We start from the raw sequence: 20934 nt of genomic DNA, 5'->3' as shown, positions 1-20934 counted from the left end.
AATCCATCATTTCCCTATCTCTTTATTACTATCCTGCTCACTGTCTTTTTTCCTTCCTCTTGATCCCTTTCCTGCCCTCCTAACCCACATGCCTTCACCCCCCAATTTTTTCCTGCCTTCCACACCACTGATCTTTCCCTCCTCTCACTTCTCATAATGACACGCATTACTGTTCTTCTTGTTTCACTTCTTCTCACATTACATCATCATAGTACAACCTCTTCCTCTCACTTTTTGTTAATTATCCTATTCCTCCCCTTATTGAATATGTGTCTTGTTCATTGAATGAACAATATGTTGATGTTGTGGTTACTATGTAAAATACATGTATGGGCCTGATTTAGAGTTTGGCAGATTGGATATTCTGTCACAAATGTGCTGAATATCCTGTCCTCCATATTGCAAGTGAATTATATTCAATGGCGTTTGTATTACATCAAAAGGGATATCGGTCACTTATCTTATGATTTCCAATTCAAGCTAATCACGTTAAATGCAATTGTTAATAGAATGTCTAATTAAGGGCAGATGGAGTAATTAAATAGGACAGGGAAGCCAAAAATAGATGGACAATATTAAAAGGGCAAGCAATAATAAAAATCCTCTTCATCTGTGCTCAAATTTTGTACCAAAAACCTACGGGTATTGGGACAATTGAATAAGATATGCACCAGATCTGCATCAGGAGAGTCACAGGACTAGAACCAGAACTTGGCAGAACTATCCGAGGAGAATTTAGAACATTGCAAAGGACTAAAATATAGGCAATGATCTACAAAAACAGAGATTGTGTAATACCAGCAGAAAGTGAGATTTAATATATGCGTACCCATACCTTATCCTAAAAGGAGCTAGTCCAAGAAATTCCCAAATCTCTCTCCCATAATATTTCAGACTTGGATTTAGTTCTAGAGGGATCAGGGAGGGAGAAATTTACATAGATTGCCAAATCTTAGGGTCAGTATTCAAAAATTGCGTGATATGAGAAGAGACAAGAATCTTCTTTGAGAACTTCTGTAAAGAGGTATATACGTCAAGAATGACATTCATTAGTAGTAGAAAGCGGGTATAAAAGGATTTGGGGCAATGGTGAATAAGGCAAAATTGGGGAAAAGAGAATTAAATATTATACCCGTATCTTCTGAGAATTCTCTTTATTACTATCCTGCTCCCTGTCTTTTTTCCTTCATTTTTCTTCCTCTTGATCCCTTTCCTGCCCTTCTATCCCACATGCCTTCAACCCCCAATTTCTTCCTGCCTTCCACACCACTGATCTTTCCCTCCTCTCACTTCTCATAATGACACGCACTACTGTTCTTCTTGTTTCACTTCTTCTCACATTACAATCCATCATAGTACAACCTCTTCCTCTCACTTTTTGGTAATTATCCTATTCCTCCCCTTATTGAATCTGTGTCTTGTTCATTGAATGATCAACATGTTGATGTTGTGGTTACTATGTAAAATACGTTTATGGGCCTGATTTAGAGTTTGGCAGATTGGATATTCTGTCACAAATGTTCTCGATATCCCGTCCTCCATATTGCAAGTGAATTATATTCAATGGTGTTTGTAATACATCATAAGGGATATCGGTCACTTATCTGATGATTTCCAATTCAAGTTAATCACATTAAATGCAATTGTTAATAGAATGTCTAATTAGGCACAGATGGAGTAATTAAATTGGACAGGGAAGCCAAAAATGGATGAACAATATTAAAAGGGCAAGCAATAATAAAAATCCTCTTCATCTGAGTTCAAATTTTGTACCAAAAACATACGAGTATTGGGACAATTGAATAAGATATGCACCAAATCTGCATCAGGAGAGTCACAGGACTGGAACCAGAACTTGGCAGAACTATCCAAGGAGAGTTTAGAACTTTGCAAAGGAATAAAATATAGGCAATGATATACACAAACAGAGATTGTGTAATACCAGCAGACAGTGAGATTTTATATATGCGTACCCATACCTTATCCTAAAAGGAGCTAGTCCAAGAAATTCCCAAATCTCTCTCCCATAATAATTCAGACTCAGATTTAGTTCTAGAGGGATCAGGGAGGGAGAAATATACATAGATTGCCAAAGTCTTAGGGTCAGTATCCAAAAATTGTGTGATATGAGAAGAGACAAGAATCTTCTTTGAGAAATTCTGTAAAGAGGTATATACGTCAAGAATGACATTGATTAGTAGTAGAAAGTGGGTATAAAAGGATTTGGGGCAATGGTGAATAAGGCGAAATTGGGGAAAAGAGAATTAAATATTATACCCGTATCTTCTGAGAATTTTCACCCTCCATGAAGTTTATCTCTGTCTTTCTTTTATACTTTAATTACATCTTCGTATATATTAAGATGTATATTGTTTACTATATGAAATTATCCTTGAGGCAACTTGATGTCATTGTTGTTACTATTGATGACTCATAATATGACCTTTCCTTTGTCCTCCCTTCCTTCCCTCTCTCTTTTTCCTTTTCCTCTCCTCATCTCATACAATTTATAAAGACTTTTATGGTTCTTCTAATGGATATCTAATACTACATATTCACTTTGGTTTATCAATATTGTTCCTGTGTTTGGTTAATATGTATCATTTACTGAATTCAATCAGAAGGGATGTTGGTCATATTTGTGACAGAATATCCATCCTCCAAATTCTAAATATACCCCCTACCTCATATTGTAACTCATTATGGAAAAAAAAATATATATATATATCGCCTTTAGTAAGTTATAGTTAGGACCTTGTTTACATTAAAAAAACGTTTATTCTTTTGCAAATATCTTTGGCGCTGTATGATGAATCTTCGTGTAATTTTCAAAACTAATGGGGTGGTCAGGTCAGCTCTTGTGCTGAAAGTTTCGGGGTAATTCGTCAAGCTGGGACTGAGAGAAAAGGGGGTCCCAAAACGTGTTTTCTCCATGTTAATTTCCATAGGTAACTGTTGACGCAGCTACAGCCTGAACTGCTGAACGGAATTGTACCAAATTTGGCAGACAGGTAGCTCTTGTTCCAGAGTGCACTCTTTTTGTTAATGGTATAAATCCGTTCAGTAGTTTTGAGAAAATTAAATATTTATAAATATATATATATGGACATGAAGGATCCGCGAGCCCTCCCGATCTCGAGCCGTGCAAACTGGTTGGCTGCCAACACTTCAACAAAACAATAAAGACCCACTCCCTCGGCGTACGACCAAATCAGTGACTAAGGAGGGGTGTTCCAAACGTCCTACTCCCTACCACTCTCTTACCAATATTGTAAGAGACACTATGCACTGTTCTCCGCCAACGTATAAAAACCTGTTCTCCAGGGCAGCACACCAGAACCCACAATTAAGGTGTACCCGAATTACGGGAATTACCACTGCATCCACACCCAGCGTTGGACACTGCTCTTGTTAGAGCAAAAAATGTGAAAGACGCAAGTGACACCTCACGGAAACACCACCGTCGGGGTAACTGGTATCAAATTTCCAGACAGGCCCCTGTCTCATCATCGGTTGTCACATGCGTCTTAAAGAAAAATAAGATGAAAGGAAAGAAGTGTCCAAAACAACAAACATATATAGTGACAAACTAGTGAAGGCGCAGAATTATCTGCTGGTGACCAACACATATAAACAAAGTGAAACTAAAGTAACAAAGTGCATAAAAACACACACCCAATAATCCGTCCCTTACCCAACTTTATTCATAGGGCGGAGATGGTGTGCTTGTATAAAAAGGCTGGTAGTTAATCATGTCTACCACAACCTACTGCCAGTGCCGACATGTTTCACTGCTATGTTGTATTAAAGCAGTTTCTTCAGGGCTGCACTCTGGGAATGTCACTTCACTGTCTTGGACACTAGTTCTATAGTGTGCTGCCAAAAGAGAACAGGTAAAAGAACCAATTAAAACCATGTGGACCTGCACCAGGAGCCAACGCACCCTGGATATACTGAGAAAGGTATGGGGTATACAAAGTGAAATATTACCAGGGGGCAGCCAGGCCATTCATACCGGCCGCTCCTGTGTCTATAAGGGCAATCAACACTTCTCCCGTAAGTCTGTACCTTATTGCTCCATTATAAAATCTGTAAAAGGTAAAGTGTATGCGTTTGTATCATAATCAAACTGAGACATAGGCTTCATATTGCTGTCTCCTCGTTTGTACCAACACACTCCGCAAGGTTCTGCCCCGGTATCATAACTAAGGCGTGCCTATAACTGATGTGAGAAACGCTCTATTAACGAATGCTCCCCATCTCATATGATGCCATGCTGCAAAAGATATCTCAATCGCACAACCAACTGCCCATCCACTTTTTCACTTTTTAAAAAAAAACACAATGTTTCGCTCATTAGGTATCCTGCCCCTCGATACCGAGTGGCATGTTGGGAAAGTGGTGCTAACAACATCTATGCCCCACACAGCGCCCATCCGTATGCCCAGATTACTTTCCTGCTCAGATCCTCTAACGGGCGTCCTCTCACCGTGCCGTGCTCGGAAGGCGCCTTTCCTCAGCCGCGCACGCCAAGCGAATCCCGGGGCTACAAGGCTGCAGCGCCGGTAGGGTGCCGCCCCTCCTTGCGTACCACGGGACTTTGATGTTTATGTGTCCGCCATCTTAGCCTAGTGGCCGGGAGATATTCAGTGCTGGGAAGCGTGTGGAAATATATAAACACATTCGCTCCTGCCTTTAAAAAGATAAATAATGAAGTACAACTTGAGTCAAACTTGAGTAGGCACATAAGTAATACACTAAGGGAGTGCCGACGGAGCCCCGCCGATCAGTCCTTACCGCTGAGGAGGAAACGGAAGGAACAAGGACTCCTGTGTGGCGGCCATGATAGCCTAGTCAATGTTGACAACTTAAGCCCAGGTCTCTACAGTCTCCAGGCTATCTAGGGCCAGGTTGCGTCCTTGCAGGAGTTTTGGGTTGTGCCAACTGTGCTACATAGAACTACTCACTGCCCCTCCTGAAGCTGGAACTAATGAGCTATGTGCTTTGTAGCTTATGAGCTATGTGCTTTGTAGCAAAACCTCAACCATCACCTCTTGTGTCGCAAGAAGCCTAGGTCTAGAGCGGGACCCTGCATAGATGGTAATAAGGGATTCCACTATACTCCTCAAACCTCAATTAAGCCAATTGAGGAATTCTACGAGGCGCTTAATGTCCAAGATGGCAACCTCAAGTTCACTTGGACATACGACAGACACAAGGCAGTATACCTGGATTTGGATATTGAGTACAATATGAGCACTATTAACACCTGTGTACATCAAAAACCCACGGATAGGAATTCCCTGCTGTTATACAACTCTTTCCACCCCAGGGCTCTGAGGGACAATTTGCCGGTGGGGCAATTTCTGAGATATTGACGAAATTGTTCAGATACTAACACCTTTCTTGAACAATCTGAAACCCTGACGGATAAACTTATCAGAAGGAATTACCCCACTAGGACGGTGAAGCAAGCAAAAAAGAGAGCACTGAACACACCCAGGAGTGCCCTTCTAGAAAAAACGGCCAAACAGAGGGAGGAGTGTGTACCAGTGGTTATGACTTTCGACCCTATGGCTACAAAGATCCGGCAGTCCATCCGGAAGCACTGGTCAATCTTATCAGACAGTGACTTCAATATGCCACCCCCCAGATTTGCTTTTAAAAGGGCAAGCAATTTAAAAGATAAACTCGTACACTCTAGGGCACCCTCTACACCCACTGACCAACCATCCACCATACCCAAAGGCCACTATCCATGTGGAACATGCTCGGTCTGCCCGTTGACTAGAAAGAGCAAAAGCGTGACATTGACATCTGGCAAGGAGTGGTTCCACAACCAATTCAGCAACTGTAACTCCACTCAAGTGGTGTATAGGTTAACATGCCAGTGTGGTCTACAATACATCGGCCTGACCAGTCGAAAAATTAAAGTACGCATACAAGAGCATTTGAGTACCATTAGGGCTGGCAAATTGACAACGAGATTGGTCCAACACTGTTTTTCCACGAAACACACTTTTCAGTGGACCATCCTTGAGAAGGTTCGAGGGTCCCCCCAAAATTTAGAGGAGATCCTATTGGCTAAAGAATCACGCTGGATTTATAATGAGAAAACAGACAGGACGGGTCTGAACGAGATTATTGAATGGAACCGTGTCAAACTGTAAATTCCATATTTTGACCTGTATTTTCTGAAATGTCCACCTCATTATACTGTTTATCTTAGGTTGCTCTATTAGATATGGTGGGCTGGTGTTAATGTAGGGTCCAGATATCTAAACCCCTTTATAACACTGTGGCGGTACCGGCAGTATGGCGAGATGTGATCCCCCTCTGTGGGGAATGAGGAATGATGTAGGGGTGTAAATATTAATAACACACTTGCCTAGATAGGTTTGAGGAGTATAGTGGAATCCCTTATTACCATCTATGCAGGGTCCCGCTCTAGACCTAGGCTTCTTGCGACACAAGAGGTGATGGTTGAGGTTTTGCTACAAAGCACATAGCTCATAAGCTACAAAGCACATAGCTCATTAGTTCCAGCTTCAGGAGGGGCAGTGAGTAGTTCTATGTAGCACAGTTGGCACAACCCGAAACTCCTGCAAGGACGCAACCTGGCCCTAGATAGCCTGGAGACTGTAGAGACCTGGGCTTAAGTTGTCAACATTGACTAGGCTATCATGGCCGCCACACAGGAGTCCTTGTTCCTTCCGTTTCCTCCTCAGCGGTAAGGACTGATCGGCGGGGCTCCGTCGGCACTCCCTTAGTGTATTACTTATGTGCCTACTCAAGTTTGACTCAAGTTGTACTTCATTATTTATCTTTTTAAAGGCAGGAGCGAATGTGTTTATATATTTCCACACGCTTCCCAGCACTGAATATCTCCCAGCCACTAGGCTAAGATGGCCGACACATAAACATCAAAGTCCCGTGGTACGCAAGGAGGGGCGGCACCCTACCGGCGCTGCAGCCTTGTAGCCCCGGGATTCGCTTGGCGTGCACGGCTGAGGAAAGGCGCCTTCCGAGCACGGCACGGTGAGAGGACGCCCGTTAGAGGATCTGAGCAGGAAAGTAATCTGGGCATACGGATGGGCGCTGTGTGGGGCATAGATGTTGTTAGCACCACTTTCCCAACATGCCACTCGGTATCGAGGGGCAGGATACCTAATGAGCGAAACATTGTGTTTTTTTTAAAAAAGTGAAAAAGTGGATGGGCAGTTGGTTGTGCGATTGAGATATCTTTTGCAGCATGGCATTATATGAGATGGGGAGCATTCGTTAATAGAGCGTTTCTCACATCAGTTATAGGCACGCCTTAGTTATGATACCGGGGCAGAACCTTGCGGAGTGTGTTGGTACAAACGAGGAGACAGCAATATGAAGCCTATGTCTCAGTTTGATTATGATACAAACGCATACACTTTACCTTTTACAGATTTTATAATGGAGCAATAAGGTACAGACTTACGGGAGAAGTGTTGATTGCCCTTATAGACACAGGAGCGGCCGGTATGAATGGCCTGGCTGCCCCCTGGTAATATTTCACTTTGTATACCCCATACCTTTCTCAGTATATCCAGGGAACGTTGGCTCCTGGTGCAGGTCTACATGGTTTTAATTGGTTCTTTTACCTGTTCTCTTTTGGCAGCACACTATAGAACTAGTGTCCAAGACAGTGAAGTGACATTCCCAGAGTGCAGCCCTGAAGAAACTGCTTTAATACAACATAGCAGTGAAACATGTTGGCACTGGCAGTAGGTTGTGGTAGACATGATTAACTACCAGCCTTTTTATACAAGCACACCATCTCCGCCCTATGAATAAAGTTGGGTAAGGGACGGATTATTGGGTGTGTGTTTTTATGCACTTTGTTACTTTAGTTTCACTTTGTTTATATGTGTTGGTCACCAGCAGATAATTCTGCGCCTTCACTAGTTTGTCACTATATATGTTTGTTGTTTTGGACACTTCTTTCCTTTCATCTTATTTTTCTTTAAGACGCATGTGACAACCGATGATGAGACAGGGGCCTGTCTGGAAATTTGATACCAGTTACCCCGACGGTGGTGTTTCCGTGAGGTGTCACTTGCGTCTTTCAAATTTTTTGCTCTAACAAGAGCAGTGTCCAACGCTGGGTGTGGATGCAGTGGTAATTCCCGTAATTCGGGTACACCTTAAGTGTGGGTTCTGGTGTGCTGCCCTGGAGAACAGGTTTTTATACGTTGGCGGAGAACAGTGCATAGTGTCTCTTACAATATTGGTAAGAGAGTGGTAGGGAGTAGGACGTTTGGAACACCCCTCCTTAGTCACTGATTTGGTCGTACGCCGAGGGAGTGGGTCTTTATTGTTTTGTTGATTTTGAGTGGAGGGCGACCCGCTCCAGTATCCCTCTGTGCTCCTATAATTGTTTAAATGCCAACACTTCAAACCAGGAAGTGTTGGCAACCTTCTTGTGAATCGGTTGAACTGAGTCACAATAAAAAAGGTGAAAAAACAAAACCACAGAAAGTAGGCAACACTCACTGACTCATTAAAGGCTCCAGTGCTGCGGGACGGTAAGGCAGCCTTAGCACCAATACTTGCTGCGCTGACAGGACAGGATGCACAGAATACTGAGTGTGTCCATCCAATGGCATGCTCCCCTCACTCGTCGGTGCATTCCACTTTCAAATAGGGGTGCTTCCAGAGGTCTGAGCCCTTCTGCTCACAGCGACACCTCACCAGTGGAGGAGTGTGGCTCAATGGTTAGAGCGGCAGACCCTGATGCAGATTTCTGGCCCCGGACCAGGGTTCGATTCCCGCCTCGGCGGGTTTTCGGGCTCAATTTCCTCGGACCTGTTAATTCTCGCCTCAGTGCCTATTCTAATCACGGGCCCCACGCTGCAACTCTGGGCAATAGCTTGCTTAGCCTCCACACCGGCCCCAACAGCGCTAAGGATGCCTGGCTTCACCCTGGGGGTGTCCAGGAGTGGACACTTCACAGGGAAAGCCAGGAGGGGTTCCACAGGAGTATGAGTATCAGCGCCAGGAAGCTGAATAGGCGACACCGCAAGGTGACCGTCTGGTGACAGTGCGCTCTATAAGTACCATGACATTTACATTTACTTGCAACCGTTTACTCTTCATCCAGGTAAAATCGCCCAGGCTACAATAAAAATGGTAACCCTTGTTCAAATTGCACTTTCCTGAAATATCTAACGAGATGCTGTGACTGCTAAATGTAGTGTTGCTTCAGGAGCACCTGTACCAGATGCTATGCAACATTGCCTCGGCACAGCGCCTTGTCACTGCTGCTGCATCCAGCACTAGACGATCCATTAGAATTTCAATTGAATTGAGCTGCACAGCAATACTCGCAGTCTGTGATGTGTTGTCTTAGTTACAAGTGCTGACCTTTAGAAAACTACTTTATTATTAGTTTGCAAAAACGCTATATCTTTGGGATGTTCATTTTGTTAAAAAAGATAAACACGGGGCGTGGTCAAGATGGCGGTGAGGTGAGATGTACCTTGCTGTCTCTTAACCGACCGCCGACTTCTAGCACCAGCCTGCAGCTTCCCACAGCACCATTCTCGAGGGCATAGGTTGCCTCCAGTGACCCTGCTGCCGGGATGCCTGAGGGCTGAAGTCCAGTCAGTGCCAGAGCCACCAACTAGCCGAGTCCCAGGGTCTCCACATCGCTGGCGCAGCCTGCCTTCACCCTGGGGTCGTGCTGCGGAGGGATCTCGCACCATCACGCTGCCTCCTCCCGCGGCGGATAGAACCTGGCGACTGCTTGCCTGGGGGCCACTGCTGGATGCCGGGGGAGTGGTGCCTGGCCAATGCCACAACGAATGCCCAGCCGACGGGCCGAGTCCCAGGGCCCCCACAGCGGTGGTGCAGCCTGTCTCCACATTCCCGCCACGCCATAGAAGGGACTCTCCCCTGTACGCTGCCTCCTCCGACAACGGTCAGAGCTTGATGATCGCTCGGCTGGGGGCCAAGGTAGGAGCGCTATCCCCCGAGAGATTTGAGACTGGAGCTGGTGGGGGCAGACCTGAGAGCGGGGAAGGATGCTCTGGCAGCCACGACGAGGCCCAACACCCAGCGGCACCCGAGCGACGGGAACAGACTACTTCCCTGTTCCAGGGCGATCATACGTGGCTTCAGAGTGGGTGACCTCCTACCACTGTGAGCTGCTCAGACGGCACTTGCCCAGCAACTGTGATGCACCTACAGCTAGCGAAGAGGAACTCGCTGCCATGACTGGCACCCCCTAGAGGTGGACCCCACTCGACACGATGTCATCCAGCCCTGCCGACCAGATTGGAGCCTGTGGCGGCCTCCTGCTTGGGGTGGACCAAAGAGAGGGCCTTGGCTAACAGGCTCAGCGCAGTCTCCTGACTTGCCTTCAGAGGAGGACGCTACCTGAGGGAGGCTGCATCTGGTGTGGAAGGTGCAGCCCACTTCAACACCAAGATAACAGCTGAGCCTGCGTGAGGGGTCGGGGCTCCTGAGACATAGTGGCTATTGTCTGGGGGCCGGAAGGACGTTGCTGGACACCATCCACTGATGCGGCTGGCCTCTCCTGGTGTAGGCAACATGTAGCCTGAGATGAGCACGGCCTGGTGGCGCGCAGAGTGAGTGCCTGCTGTGAGACGTCTAGGAGAGGTGGAGTGCACTCGACCCTGTAGTGTTTTGGCTGCCGCGCCACGACACGTGGGGGCAGCTGGACTGAGCTTTGAGGCGCTATTGAAGTTGGCCCCGGTGACCCTGCCTGAACTGCGGGACCCCACTCTGCCGTAATGCGGGAAAGGGCCCTCTTCACCCATCCCACGGCACGGGCCTGGCATTTGTCCTCCACCTGATCCAGGAAAGATAAAACCCAGAAAGATGCCAAACCTGAACTTACAGTGAAAGACCTCTTTTTGCTTATGCAGTGGGCCCTCTCAAGATGGCCCATTCCTCCCAAGTACCTGCGGCCGCCCCGCTGCTTCGAGACACCCAGGGTGAACCGATGATCCTGGCCTTCCTTGACTCCTTCTTTACATCACTCCGGGAGGATCTACAGACTGTGAAGCGCGATCTCACCTCGAGATCAAGGACATTTGCAGAGATGTCAACAGCATCGGGGAACGCGTCGCGTCTTTTGAGGATAAAGGTGATGATAGGGACACAGAACTCTCCTGGCATCAGCAAGAGGTCGCAAACACGAGCAGCAGGTTGACCCCCAAGTGCACTTGGAAGATCTCGAAAACCGCTCTCAGATATACAACATAAGGATCTGGGGGTGGCCATGAAATCGGAAGCAGGGGACATCTTTGCTTACGTACAGGGGCTCTTTAACCATGTGCTGGGGAATTCACCTACCTTCAAAATTAAAATCAACAGGGCCCATAGGGTGGGACCTCCTAGAGCTGACAGGGCAGCACCAGCAGGCATCCTGGCCTGCATCCAGGACTTTCGCGCTAAGGAGGAGATTCTCCGTAAGGCCAGGGCCATGCAACCGATCATTGATCAGGATCAGCGTCCGACCCTTTACCAAGACCTTGCGGCGATCACCCTGCAGAAACTTAGGCTCTTCCGCCCCATCATGGCGCTTCTCCGCCAATGGGACATTTCTTATTCATGGGGCCACCCATTCCGTATGATTTTCCGCATGGACGGGAAACAATACTAGCTTCGATCTTTGACGGATGCTTGCAAACTGCTTGACATTGATCTACAGGAGGAGGAGGGAAGCAATCGGGGCTCATGTCCGGTGGCCAGTGCCTCTCCATCGGGCTGGCAGAGACAGAGATACCGTAAATGCCCTAAACGGCTGCACCCTGTCAAAATTTCGATGAGCCAGAAGGCGGGCTTGGAGTCACTCCCTGAAGAACTGGCGAAAACCCACCCTTCATGACAGTAGAGGCGTCTGCCTGTTCTTTATTATTTTGTGGCAAGAGGCGGGGAGGGGGTAACCTTGATCACTCCATGGACCCCTTACCAAACTTTTTCTGGTCACCCCGGGATGACGGACTTTCCTGTTTCAAACACGAAGTTGCAGTTATGATTCTTGTTGGGGTTGTTTTTTCCTTTCTTTTTTTCTTTGGGGGCCATCGTCTTCTGTTCTTTCATTTTAGCAGTGATAGGCTACCTTTGCTCACTACTCATCCCTGTTTGATAGATCCCGGGACTCAGAGGTACTCCGGACTCTCACCTATTAGATGACACCCCCTACTCTCCCTATACTTACTTTGAATGTGCGGGGACTTAATAACCCCATTAAAAGGAGGGCAATCCTATCTTATCTAGAACACTCAGGGGCAGGCATCTGCCTCCTCCAGGAGATGCACGTGTTTTCTCGGGACTGTCAATGCCTTAAACCCCGTCTCTTCTCCACCCAATTTTTCACCTCTTGTGCCACCAGAGCAGCAGGGCTGGCCATTTTGGTCTCCCGCTCTTTCCAGAGAAAGGTTCTTCAGAGGGAGGACAAAACTAGAGGGAGACTTCTCTCATACTAGTTCGATGTTGGGAGACTGACGTTCACGATAGGATCTATCTATGCCCCTAATGAGGGGCAACAACGGTTCGTGAATGACGCTCTGACCAAAGCCACAATGATGGTTGAGAGTAGAATTTTGCTTGGAGGGAACTTAAACCTGGTGCTTAACAACTCGTGAGAAAGATCGGCACAGCGCTCGAGGCGCGCTCTCCCAGAGGGGAATAGATCACTTGAGAGACCTGGAATGGTGGATCTTTGGTGCACTACCCACCCTAATGACCGCAAACACTCATTTTCTTTGAGTGTCCACAAGAACTATGCCCGCCTAGACTATTTTTTGGCATGGAGACACTCCAAGCCCTGATGGCGGGGTTGGAGATCTTAACCCCCTTTCTCTCTGATCACGCACCTGTGATGGTCACTCTCAAGCTTCCTCTGCTACAGCAACCCCCCCGCCACTGGCACCTGCGCGCCACCCTCTTACACCACACAAATGTGGTCCAACAGGTACAACGCGCGATAGACGACTTTCTGACCTATAGTGGCAATAATGACACCCCACTTTCTACACACTGTGTGGCGCTTAAAGCAGTTTTAAGGGGAGAGATCATTGCTATTGCGACAGCAGATAATGCCGACTGCAAGTTCAAAAGAGACGAACTTACAAAGCAAACTAAGGAGCTGGAACCAATCCACCAACACACCAGGGTGCATAGAATCTGAAAGCAGCTGCTCGCAGTACGAGCCCAACTTGCGGCGATAGATAATGACCGAGTGGAATACGCTGCTCTCCAGCTGAGCCAGGTTTTTTACATGGGGCGACTGGTGCAGCTGTTTACTCGCCAATAAATTGCTCAACGTTCGGCAGCATAAGGGAGTCTGAGAGATACGCGATGGTACCAGACGAGCAGTAACGACCAATGCGGGCATGGCAAATGTCTTCTGTGACTTCTTTGCTTAACTGTATGCGTTGCAAGCATTAAATGGCTCGCTTAGTGAGAGGTATATTGCTGCGGCACACCTTCCCTCACTCACGCAAGCTCAGGCAGATCACCTAGGGAGGGAGATTTGTGTGGAAGAGGTCATAGCGGGGATTTCATGCCTCAAGCAGGCTAAATTGCCTGGACTTGATGGCTACACAGCTGCTTTTTATATAACCTTCTGCCCGACAATAGCTCCCCTTTTGATGCACCTTTTTAAATTCCTTTGCGTCTACGGGGGCAATACCGGAAGACATGCTGGAAGCGGCCATCGTGGTTATCTCGAAGGCAGGTAGGACAAGACCAGCTGTGGGGCCAACCGCCCCATTTCGCTCCTCAACATCGATTTTAACCTTTTTACAGGGATCTTGGCTGCTCGACTGGCACCCCACATGGCGGGACTAATTGACTCAGACCAGGCGGGGTTTATCCCTCACCGCCAGACGAGCAATAACACTAAACATGTACTTCACTTGATTGAGAAGGCCTCTCGAATTCCCGGGGAATTCATGCTCCTTACCTTAGATGTGGAGAAGGCCTTCAACAGGGTTCATTGACCTTTTTTGGAACAAGTGCTGATCCAAGTGGGTTAGGGGAGATATTCCGTACTTTAATTCTCAGCTGCTACCAACACCCTACGGCCTTGGTCGGGGGTAAATGGACATACTTTGTCCCACCTTCCTATCTCCAGGGGGACCGGCCAAGGATGTCCTCTCTCCCCCTTGCTTTTTGCACTGGATATGGAACCCTTTGCCCAAAGTGTCCGGCACAACTCTTGCATCACCAGATTTAATTTGGGGGTGATGTCCACAACATTAGTCTCTATGCTGATGACGTCCTGGTGTCTCTCTCTCTGATCCCACTTGAGCCGTGGGTGTTTTATGGCGGAAATGGATCGTTTCACTCAGGTGTCGGGCTTCAAAGTCAATGTTGAAAAATCTGTTGCGCTTATCCTTTCTAGCCACCCTCTATCCTGGCGTACCTACGCGCCACTCACCCTCTCCAATGGGCAGATGGACCGGGTCCCTATCTTGGCATTCAGCTGGCGCCCACGCTGATATAGATAGCTGCCATCAGTTACGATAAAATGCTGACGCAGATCCGAGTGGAGCTGCAGAGGTGGAAGTACTTCCCGATCTCCTGGTTGGGGAGAGTGGCTGCTATAAAAATGACGATCCTACCCAAGTGTTATACATTTTTAAACTCTTCCTTAAGACCGCCTGGCGGGTGGATCTGGCGTGTTCAATTTGAACTGTCACAATTAATTTGACGAGGCCGCAGACCATGCATGAAGGGTGCTATTGCGAGACTGCCCCTCAAGAAGGGTGGACTGGGGGTCCTGGATCTCCGACCCTATTTTCAAACGACTCAACTCAGACACTCAGTAGAATAGAGTAGACCCGAATCTGAGAAACATGGATTGTTTCAAGACCATGCAGAGGCAGCCACGATTCTACAGAAGATCCCCTTCCTTTGCAAGGCTCACAGACCCGCCAACCTATATGCTTCCCATATAACCAAAATGGATGTACGTCATTACGACGCACACTTTTACAACGCGTTCCATTACAACGCGGTTGTAACAACGCAAGTCGTTACAACGACTTGCGCTGGGGGGGGCGCAAATTAAAAATTTTTCATTTACTATTCCAACACCAGTTCCCGTAGGGAAGGTGTTGGGATAGTAAATTAAATGATGTACTATCCTTGAGCGCCCCCCAGCGCAATTCGTTGTAACAACTTTCGTTGTTATGACCGCGTCGTAATGGAACGGCGTTGTAATGGTTGCATCGTAAACGTCGCATACCAACCAAAATAATCTTTGAGGCCTGGGACCAGACCTGTCGGAAATACAACCTGACTTCTTTCCTGTCTCCCCTCACACCGCTCTTTGACAACCCTGAATTCCAACCCTGAATGGGGGTGACCTCCTTTTTAATCTGGCGCCCTACTAGTTGCCGGTCACTTGGTCATTTATTAGATCTTGATGGGATTCTCCCCTTTTCTGAGGTCTGGTCGCACTATGGGATTCCGGAGTCGGAGCGATTCCTCTATCTTTAGCACCGATGCTGGGCTCTCCATCCCCTTGTAAAACAACACGCACAGCATTTACTTATGTCATACAAGAAGTGCCTGCTAAGGCGCTCATTCGACAAAAAACGTATTTCAGATCTGTACAGGATGCTGCTTGCTGGCCATACACACGCTTATAACACAGGGCGCATGGGCTGGCAGCGGGATCTGGGTCGGACTCTCAGCCACAAAGATTGGGAGGAGATCTACAACAGAACGAAGCATAGGGCTGACGGAGACTCTGACTAAGGTAGCAACATACTGGTACTACACCACTGACTGCCTCCACTCAATGGACCCCTGACAAAGTGCTGACTGCTGGTGGGGTTGTGGTCCACAGGGCACACTGGTACATCTCCTATGGGACTGTGAACAGCTACATGCATACTGGGCGCAGGTCATTGACGAAATAGATAAACACTTTGATACTCAGCTCCCACGCTTTCCAAGCTACATCCTCTTTGGCCTTACCAAACCCCTCACATATCCTCTTCATTCCCAACGCTGTCGCCAGATTGCAGTTGCTTTGGGCTCAGTCACGCAAAACATTCTGATTCACTGGTAGACTACACGCAGTCCCACTTTTACTGGCTGGCTACAACGTATCTGGCAGGTCCTGGGGATGGAAAAGATCTCCCTTACACTGGCTGGGAAGGGCTCCACCTTTGTGGCTCTCTGGCAGCCATTTCTCGCCCTCCTTGGCTCTGAGTTTAGGGAGCTCACCTCTCCGAGATATCTCTGCTTACTGCGTTTATCAATGCCGCCTGAAGGGGAAGCTCTGAGAACCACATGAACTGCGGACCAGTATGCCTATCTTAATATAGATTTTTTAATTTGAGGACGGGGTTGGGGTGGAGGGTGGGTGGAGAGGGTAGGGTAAGTTTTCTTTTTTTTGGCCATCAGCAGTGATAATACAATTGGTTTCCTCCATGAACAGCAATGTACCATGACATGACTTGACTAGCGCTGGTAAACATATGTGAAGCTTATTGTTGGCCTTTGTTACAAAATGCAACAAAAAAAAAGACTGAAACCTAAAAAAGGCAAACATGGGTGACTGTGTTTATCCCCTGGTGCATCCACTATTGTGCCTCTTGCATTTGGAGTCATGCATGCTGCCATAAGCGTGCTTTTAAAACTACTGGCAGTGCACGCTCGTCCAAAAGGATTATGAGAACAAATAAAATACACATTTCCTCCTCGCCACAGTAATTAACAGTTAGCATTCTGCTCCTACAGAAAGCTTCAAGTAAAAAGCTACATACTAGTATCCCTATCCCTCCAATATGGCCCCCGTGGCAATCACCAATCCAATAAAACGACACAAAAGTCCCAACACAACCTGTTTTTTTGTTTCTGCACTGCTCTGAGTGCAGTTCATGTTCCTGTTTGTCAGGTAAGTTGGGGGCGGCGGTCCTGCTATAGCGGACTCTTGTGCCCCATTCTGAGGTGGGAAGCAGTTTAATTTTTATTCCGTTTGTTCCCCCCTTGGTTGGCACTTTCTCCGTTTCCCCTGTCATGCCCTAGCTGCCTTGTGGGGTCTTTATGTTATTTGTGCCATTTCTTTGGATCTCCACGTCCTGCTCTGGCGGACTCGGGGTCTTAACATTTATTTTTGTCAGCTGTTCTGTTGTGCCGAGTCCTGCTCTAGCAGCCTTGGCGTGTTTTGATGATTGCTGGCTGCACGCACCGTCCTGCTTGAGCGGCTCGGGTGTGTTTGTTGAGCCGCTCGCCCCCCGCATCTGCGGCGTTGGGTTCTTTTTCGTGAGGGACGGCATTTTCACGGTTTGTAACCGCTTATGCTTCTGTTAGCGTGGTGCACGTATGGGTTGCATTTGCCATTACCCCTATCGTTTTTCACATGTTTTGTGTATATACGGGTTCTGACCGTTTTGGGCGCTTTTCTGTGGTCCTGCATAAGCTGACTCACCTTGCCGTGTTGAGAGGGGCCTTTCATTCCTCTTCCTCTCGACTTCATGGTTAGGAGGCATGGCTTCCTACGGGCATCTCTTGCGATCGGCGCCTGCATTCCTGGGCTTCTTCTAGAGGCTTTGGTGTGACGCACTTGGGAGGGGTGTGTCTTTCCTGTCCTGAGACAATTTTTTAGGGGGTTTCCATGGGGATGGGAGCCTTTTTGAATGCTCCTGCATGCCGTAGTGGTGTTGCTGGTTATTCTTTGTTTCGCAGCTATGGAACCTGATGCAGTTTTGGATTCTGTGTCCACTGAATGTTCTGCTGGGTCTCTGGCCTCGGTGCCTTCCCTTGCAGTGCTTCAGCAGATGATTAATAGAGCAGTGGTGGATGCTTTACAGGATAAGGATTCGCTCTCTCCTCCAAAAAGAGCCAGATGTGATCCGGGTCCTTCCCATGACTCTGAGGGGGAGGATGATGTGGACTTGCAGGGTTGTTTTGTCCAGGGGTCAGATCGGAAGGATGTTCTTCACCACATCCATTCCAACCTCTTCTTTCCAGAGTCTGATGTGTCTGTGGAGAACTCTGATTTATTTTGCGCAATATCAGAGGAAGGAGCTGAGTCTTTGCCTCTCCATTAGTTTTGAGGGTGTTGGAGGTGGAATTGAAGAATGTGGACAAGAGCAATTGTCCCCGTTTTCTGGGTAAGTGATATCCCTTGCAGGACTTTGCGGTTAAGTTTCTTTCCTCTGTTAAGGTGGATTCCTTAATGGCGGGCTTGTCATCGCAGGGGACTATTATTTGTGAGGATGCTTCACCTGCCTATCCTGTGGATAAGAAGTTGGAGGCGGCGGTAAAGCGCACTTTTTCCGCAGCTAATTTTTCCATTAGTGCTGCTGCCTATTCCTCATATACCATCCGGTCGTTGCTTAAAGACTTCCAATCCTTGTCTGAATTATTAGACGAGAACGAGGACGTTTCACCTACTCTCGCTTTGATGGAACAGCAGGTTTGTCTGCTTTCCGATATTTCCTTTGACTCTTTAGGGGCTGCTGCTTCTACTTGCGGGTCTTCTGTGGCTGCTCGCCGCCAGCTGTGGCTCTGTTCCCCGAAGGCTGATTCTGCACAGAAGGGTTTGCCCATGAAGATCCACTTTTCAGGGGTGAAGTTGTTTGATGCTCCATTGGAGGACATGGTCAAGAAATCGGCGGAAGATCGAAAGCTTCTGGCTCCGGAGAGGGCTGGACGGTCCCGTTTTTTGGGGGCTCGCAGAGCTTTTGGTCCGGCTCATCAGGGGAAGGCGCATCAGCCCTTTCGTGGAAGGGGGCGTGGCCGGGGTGCTCCTTCCTTTGGCAAGTCCTGGTTCTCCGACAAGCCTTCTTCGTTTTCAACCCCCCGTAAGTCATGACTAGATTGCTCCAGGAGTCGGTCCTGTGGGGGGGAAGGATGTCTCATTTTCTGGATGCATGGAGACATACTGTGTCTGATTAGCGGGTTTTTCAAGTGGTGTCGGAAGGTTTTTCCCTTGGATTCGTCCACACTCCCTCAGACTGTTTTCGGGTCACTCCTTGCCCACGAGACTCTCGAAAGAAGTTGGCCCTCTTAGAAGGGGTCCGTTCTCCGGTGGCGAAGGGCGCTGTGATTCCGGTTCCGGTGGGACAAAGAGGTGTGGGGGTGTACTCGATTTTGTTCCTGGTGGAGAAGCACACCGGGGATCTCAGACCTGTTCTAGATCTGTAATGGTTGAACTGGTTCGTCCCTCCCGTGAGTTTCAAGATGGTGTCCTTACAGGTGATCCTCCCTCTGATCTGTCAAGGGGATTTTTTGGCCTCGATCGACCTACAGGATGCTTATCTGCATGTTCCAGTTCATCCAAGGTCTCAGCAGTTTCTCAGATTCTGTGTTCTGGGTCAACATTTTCAATTTCAGGTATTGCCCTTCGGCCTGTGTTCTTCGCCATGGGTCTTTTTCTGGCTCCTCTAATGGGTCATTTGCATGGAAGGGGTATTCAGATATTTCCGTACATGGATGATTTGTTTATTTCTGCCTCTTCTCTTTCTTAGGCACAGGTCCATGTCCGGGAGGTTTGCCAGGTCCTGAGAGGCTCGGCTTTCTGGTAAATCTGAAGAAGTCCTGTTTGTCCCCTTCTCAGGATCTGATGTACATTGGAGCTCACTTCAAGACTCGGTTGGGGTTGGTGTAATAAGGAGACTATTCTTTTGGCGTATGATACTCTCTCTGTGGTTCCCTCTCATTCGGTTCAGGGCGTACTACTAGATCTGTTGCTGCTTCTTGGGCCACCTTTAAAGGTGTTTCCATGGAGGATATCTGCGGGGCAGCCACTTGGTCTTCACCTCATACCTTCATGTCTCATTACCTGCTTGAGGTTGGGGGTGGGGCTTCCGTGGCCTTTGCTTCTTCAGTTCTCAGTTCTGTGACTTCCTGAGATGTGTGTCTCTTTCCAGTGTTGTCATTAAAGTATGTATTTTGCAATTGCATTACTTGTGTGTGTTGTGTTCCTTACATGAAGCTGTTCTTGCTTTGGTATCGGCTCACCATTAATTACTGTGCCGAGGAAGACGGACGAGGAGGTAATGCCCCGGTGACTTGCGGGTAATCTTCATTACTCCGAGTCCTAGTCTTCCTTGCCACAGTATAGTTTCCCTTCCCTCCCAGCCCTCATGGTGGCTTAATGTCTGCGGATTTGTTTTTCAGGTCGTGTTGGGACTTTTGTGTCCTTTTATCTAATTGGTGGTTGCCACTGGGGGCCATATTGGAGGGATAGGGTGACTAGTATGTTGCTTTTTACTTGGAGTTTTCTGTAGGAGCAGAAAGTTCACTGTTAATTACTGTGGCGAGGAAGACTAGGACTCGGAGTAATGAAGATCACCGGTAAGTAACCGGGGCAATTCATATAGCTGCACGACAACTAAAATATTGTACACCCTGTAAAGCGTTAAACAACTCCAATGCTGCAATCCATACACTGCGCCATGAGTTAATGTAAGTGACAGGCACTGTGCTATCCAAGACCTGCCAAATTTGGCAAGGATATATAGCGATGCGTCGAGGAGTTAAAAAGACTGCATGTGTGACATCTGCAACCCAAAAGGAATGGCACAAGTAAGTGCTTTCTAGTTTCATCAGAATATGTAGATGCTTCAGCACGAGCTCGGTGAAGGGGTGATTTTGAAATGCAAGACTGTGGAAAATACACAGTGCACCGCTATCTGTTCCCCTTCTGTATGTCCAAGCATCATGCGGAGTGCTCACTGGTGGAGAGAGCAGTAAAAAGAGACGGAGCAGGTCTGACCAATGCATCCCTTATCAGTGTAGTACCGCTTCTGCTCAAATACAATAAGAGCGTGCATGCAGACAACCCGGTCTCTCACCCTGCTGTTTCTAGAGACCGTATGCATTTAAAGTAGAATAAAACATATTGTTAATTAAGGGAAGTGCCGTTAACCTTCTGCTGCTGGCTGAAAGTGCTTTGTTCTCGCT

The 20934-nt window shown here is 47.6% G+C and overlaps 1 protein-coding gene across 3 annotated transcripts in view; it reads left to right on the top strand.

Moving 5' to 3' along the window:
- Nucleotides 1–20934, top strand: part of LOC144784709 (ATP-dependent translocase ABCB1-like) — a 916046-nt gene that overhangs the window by 494028 nt on the left and 401084 nt on the right. The gene's annotated exons all lie outside the window — the stretch shown is intronic.

Source organism: Lissotriton helveticus, chromosome 10 (genome assembly GCF_964261635.1).
Source record: "Lissotriton helveticus chromosome 10, aLisHel1.1, whole genome shotgun sequence".
In the NCBI taxonomy this organism is placed as follows: domain Eukaryota; kingdom Metazoa; phylum Chordata; class Amphibia; order Caudata; family Salamandridae; genus Lissotriton; species Lissotriton helveticus.
The sequence above is the reverse complement of the archived record's forward strand: the minus strand, read 5'-3'. Positions and strand labels throughout refer to the sequence as shown.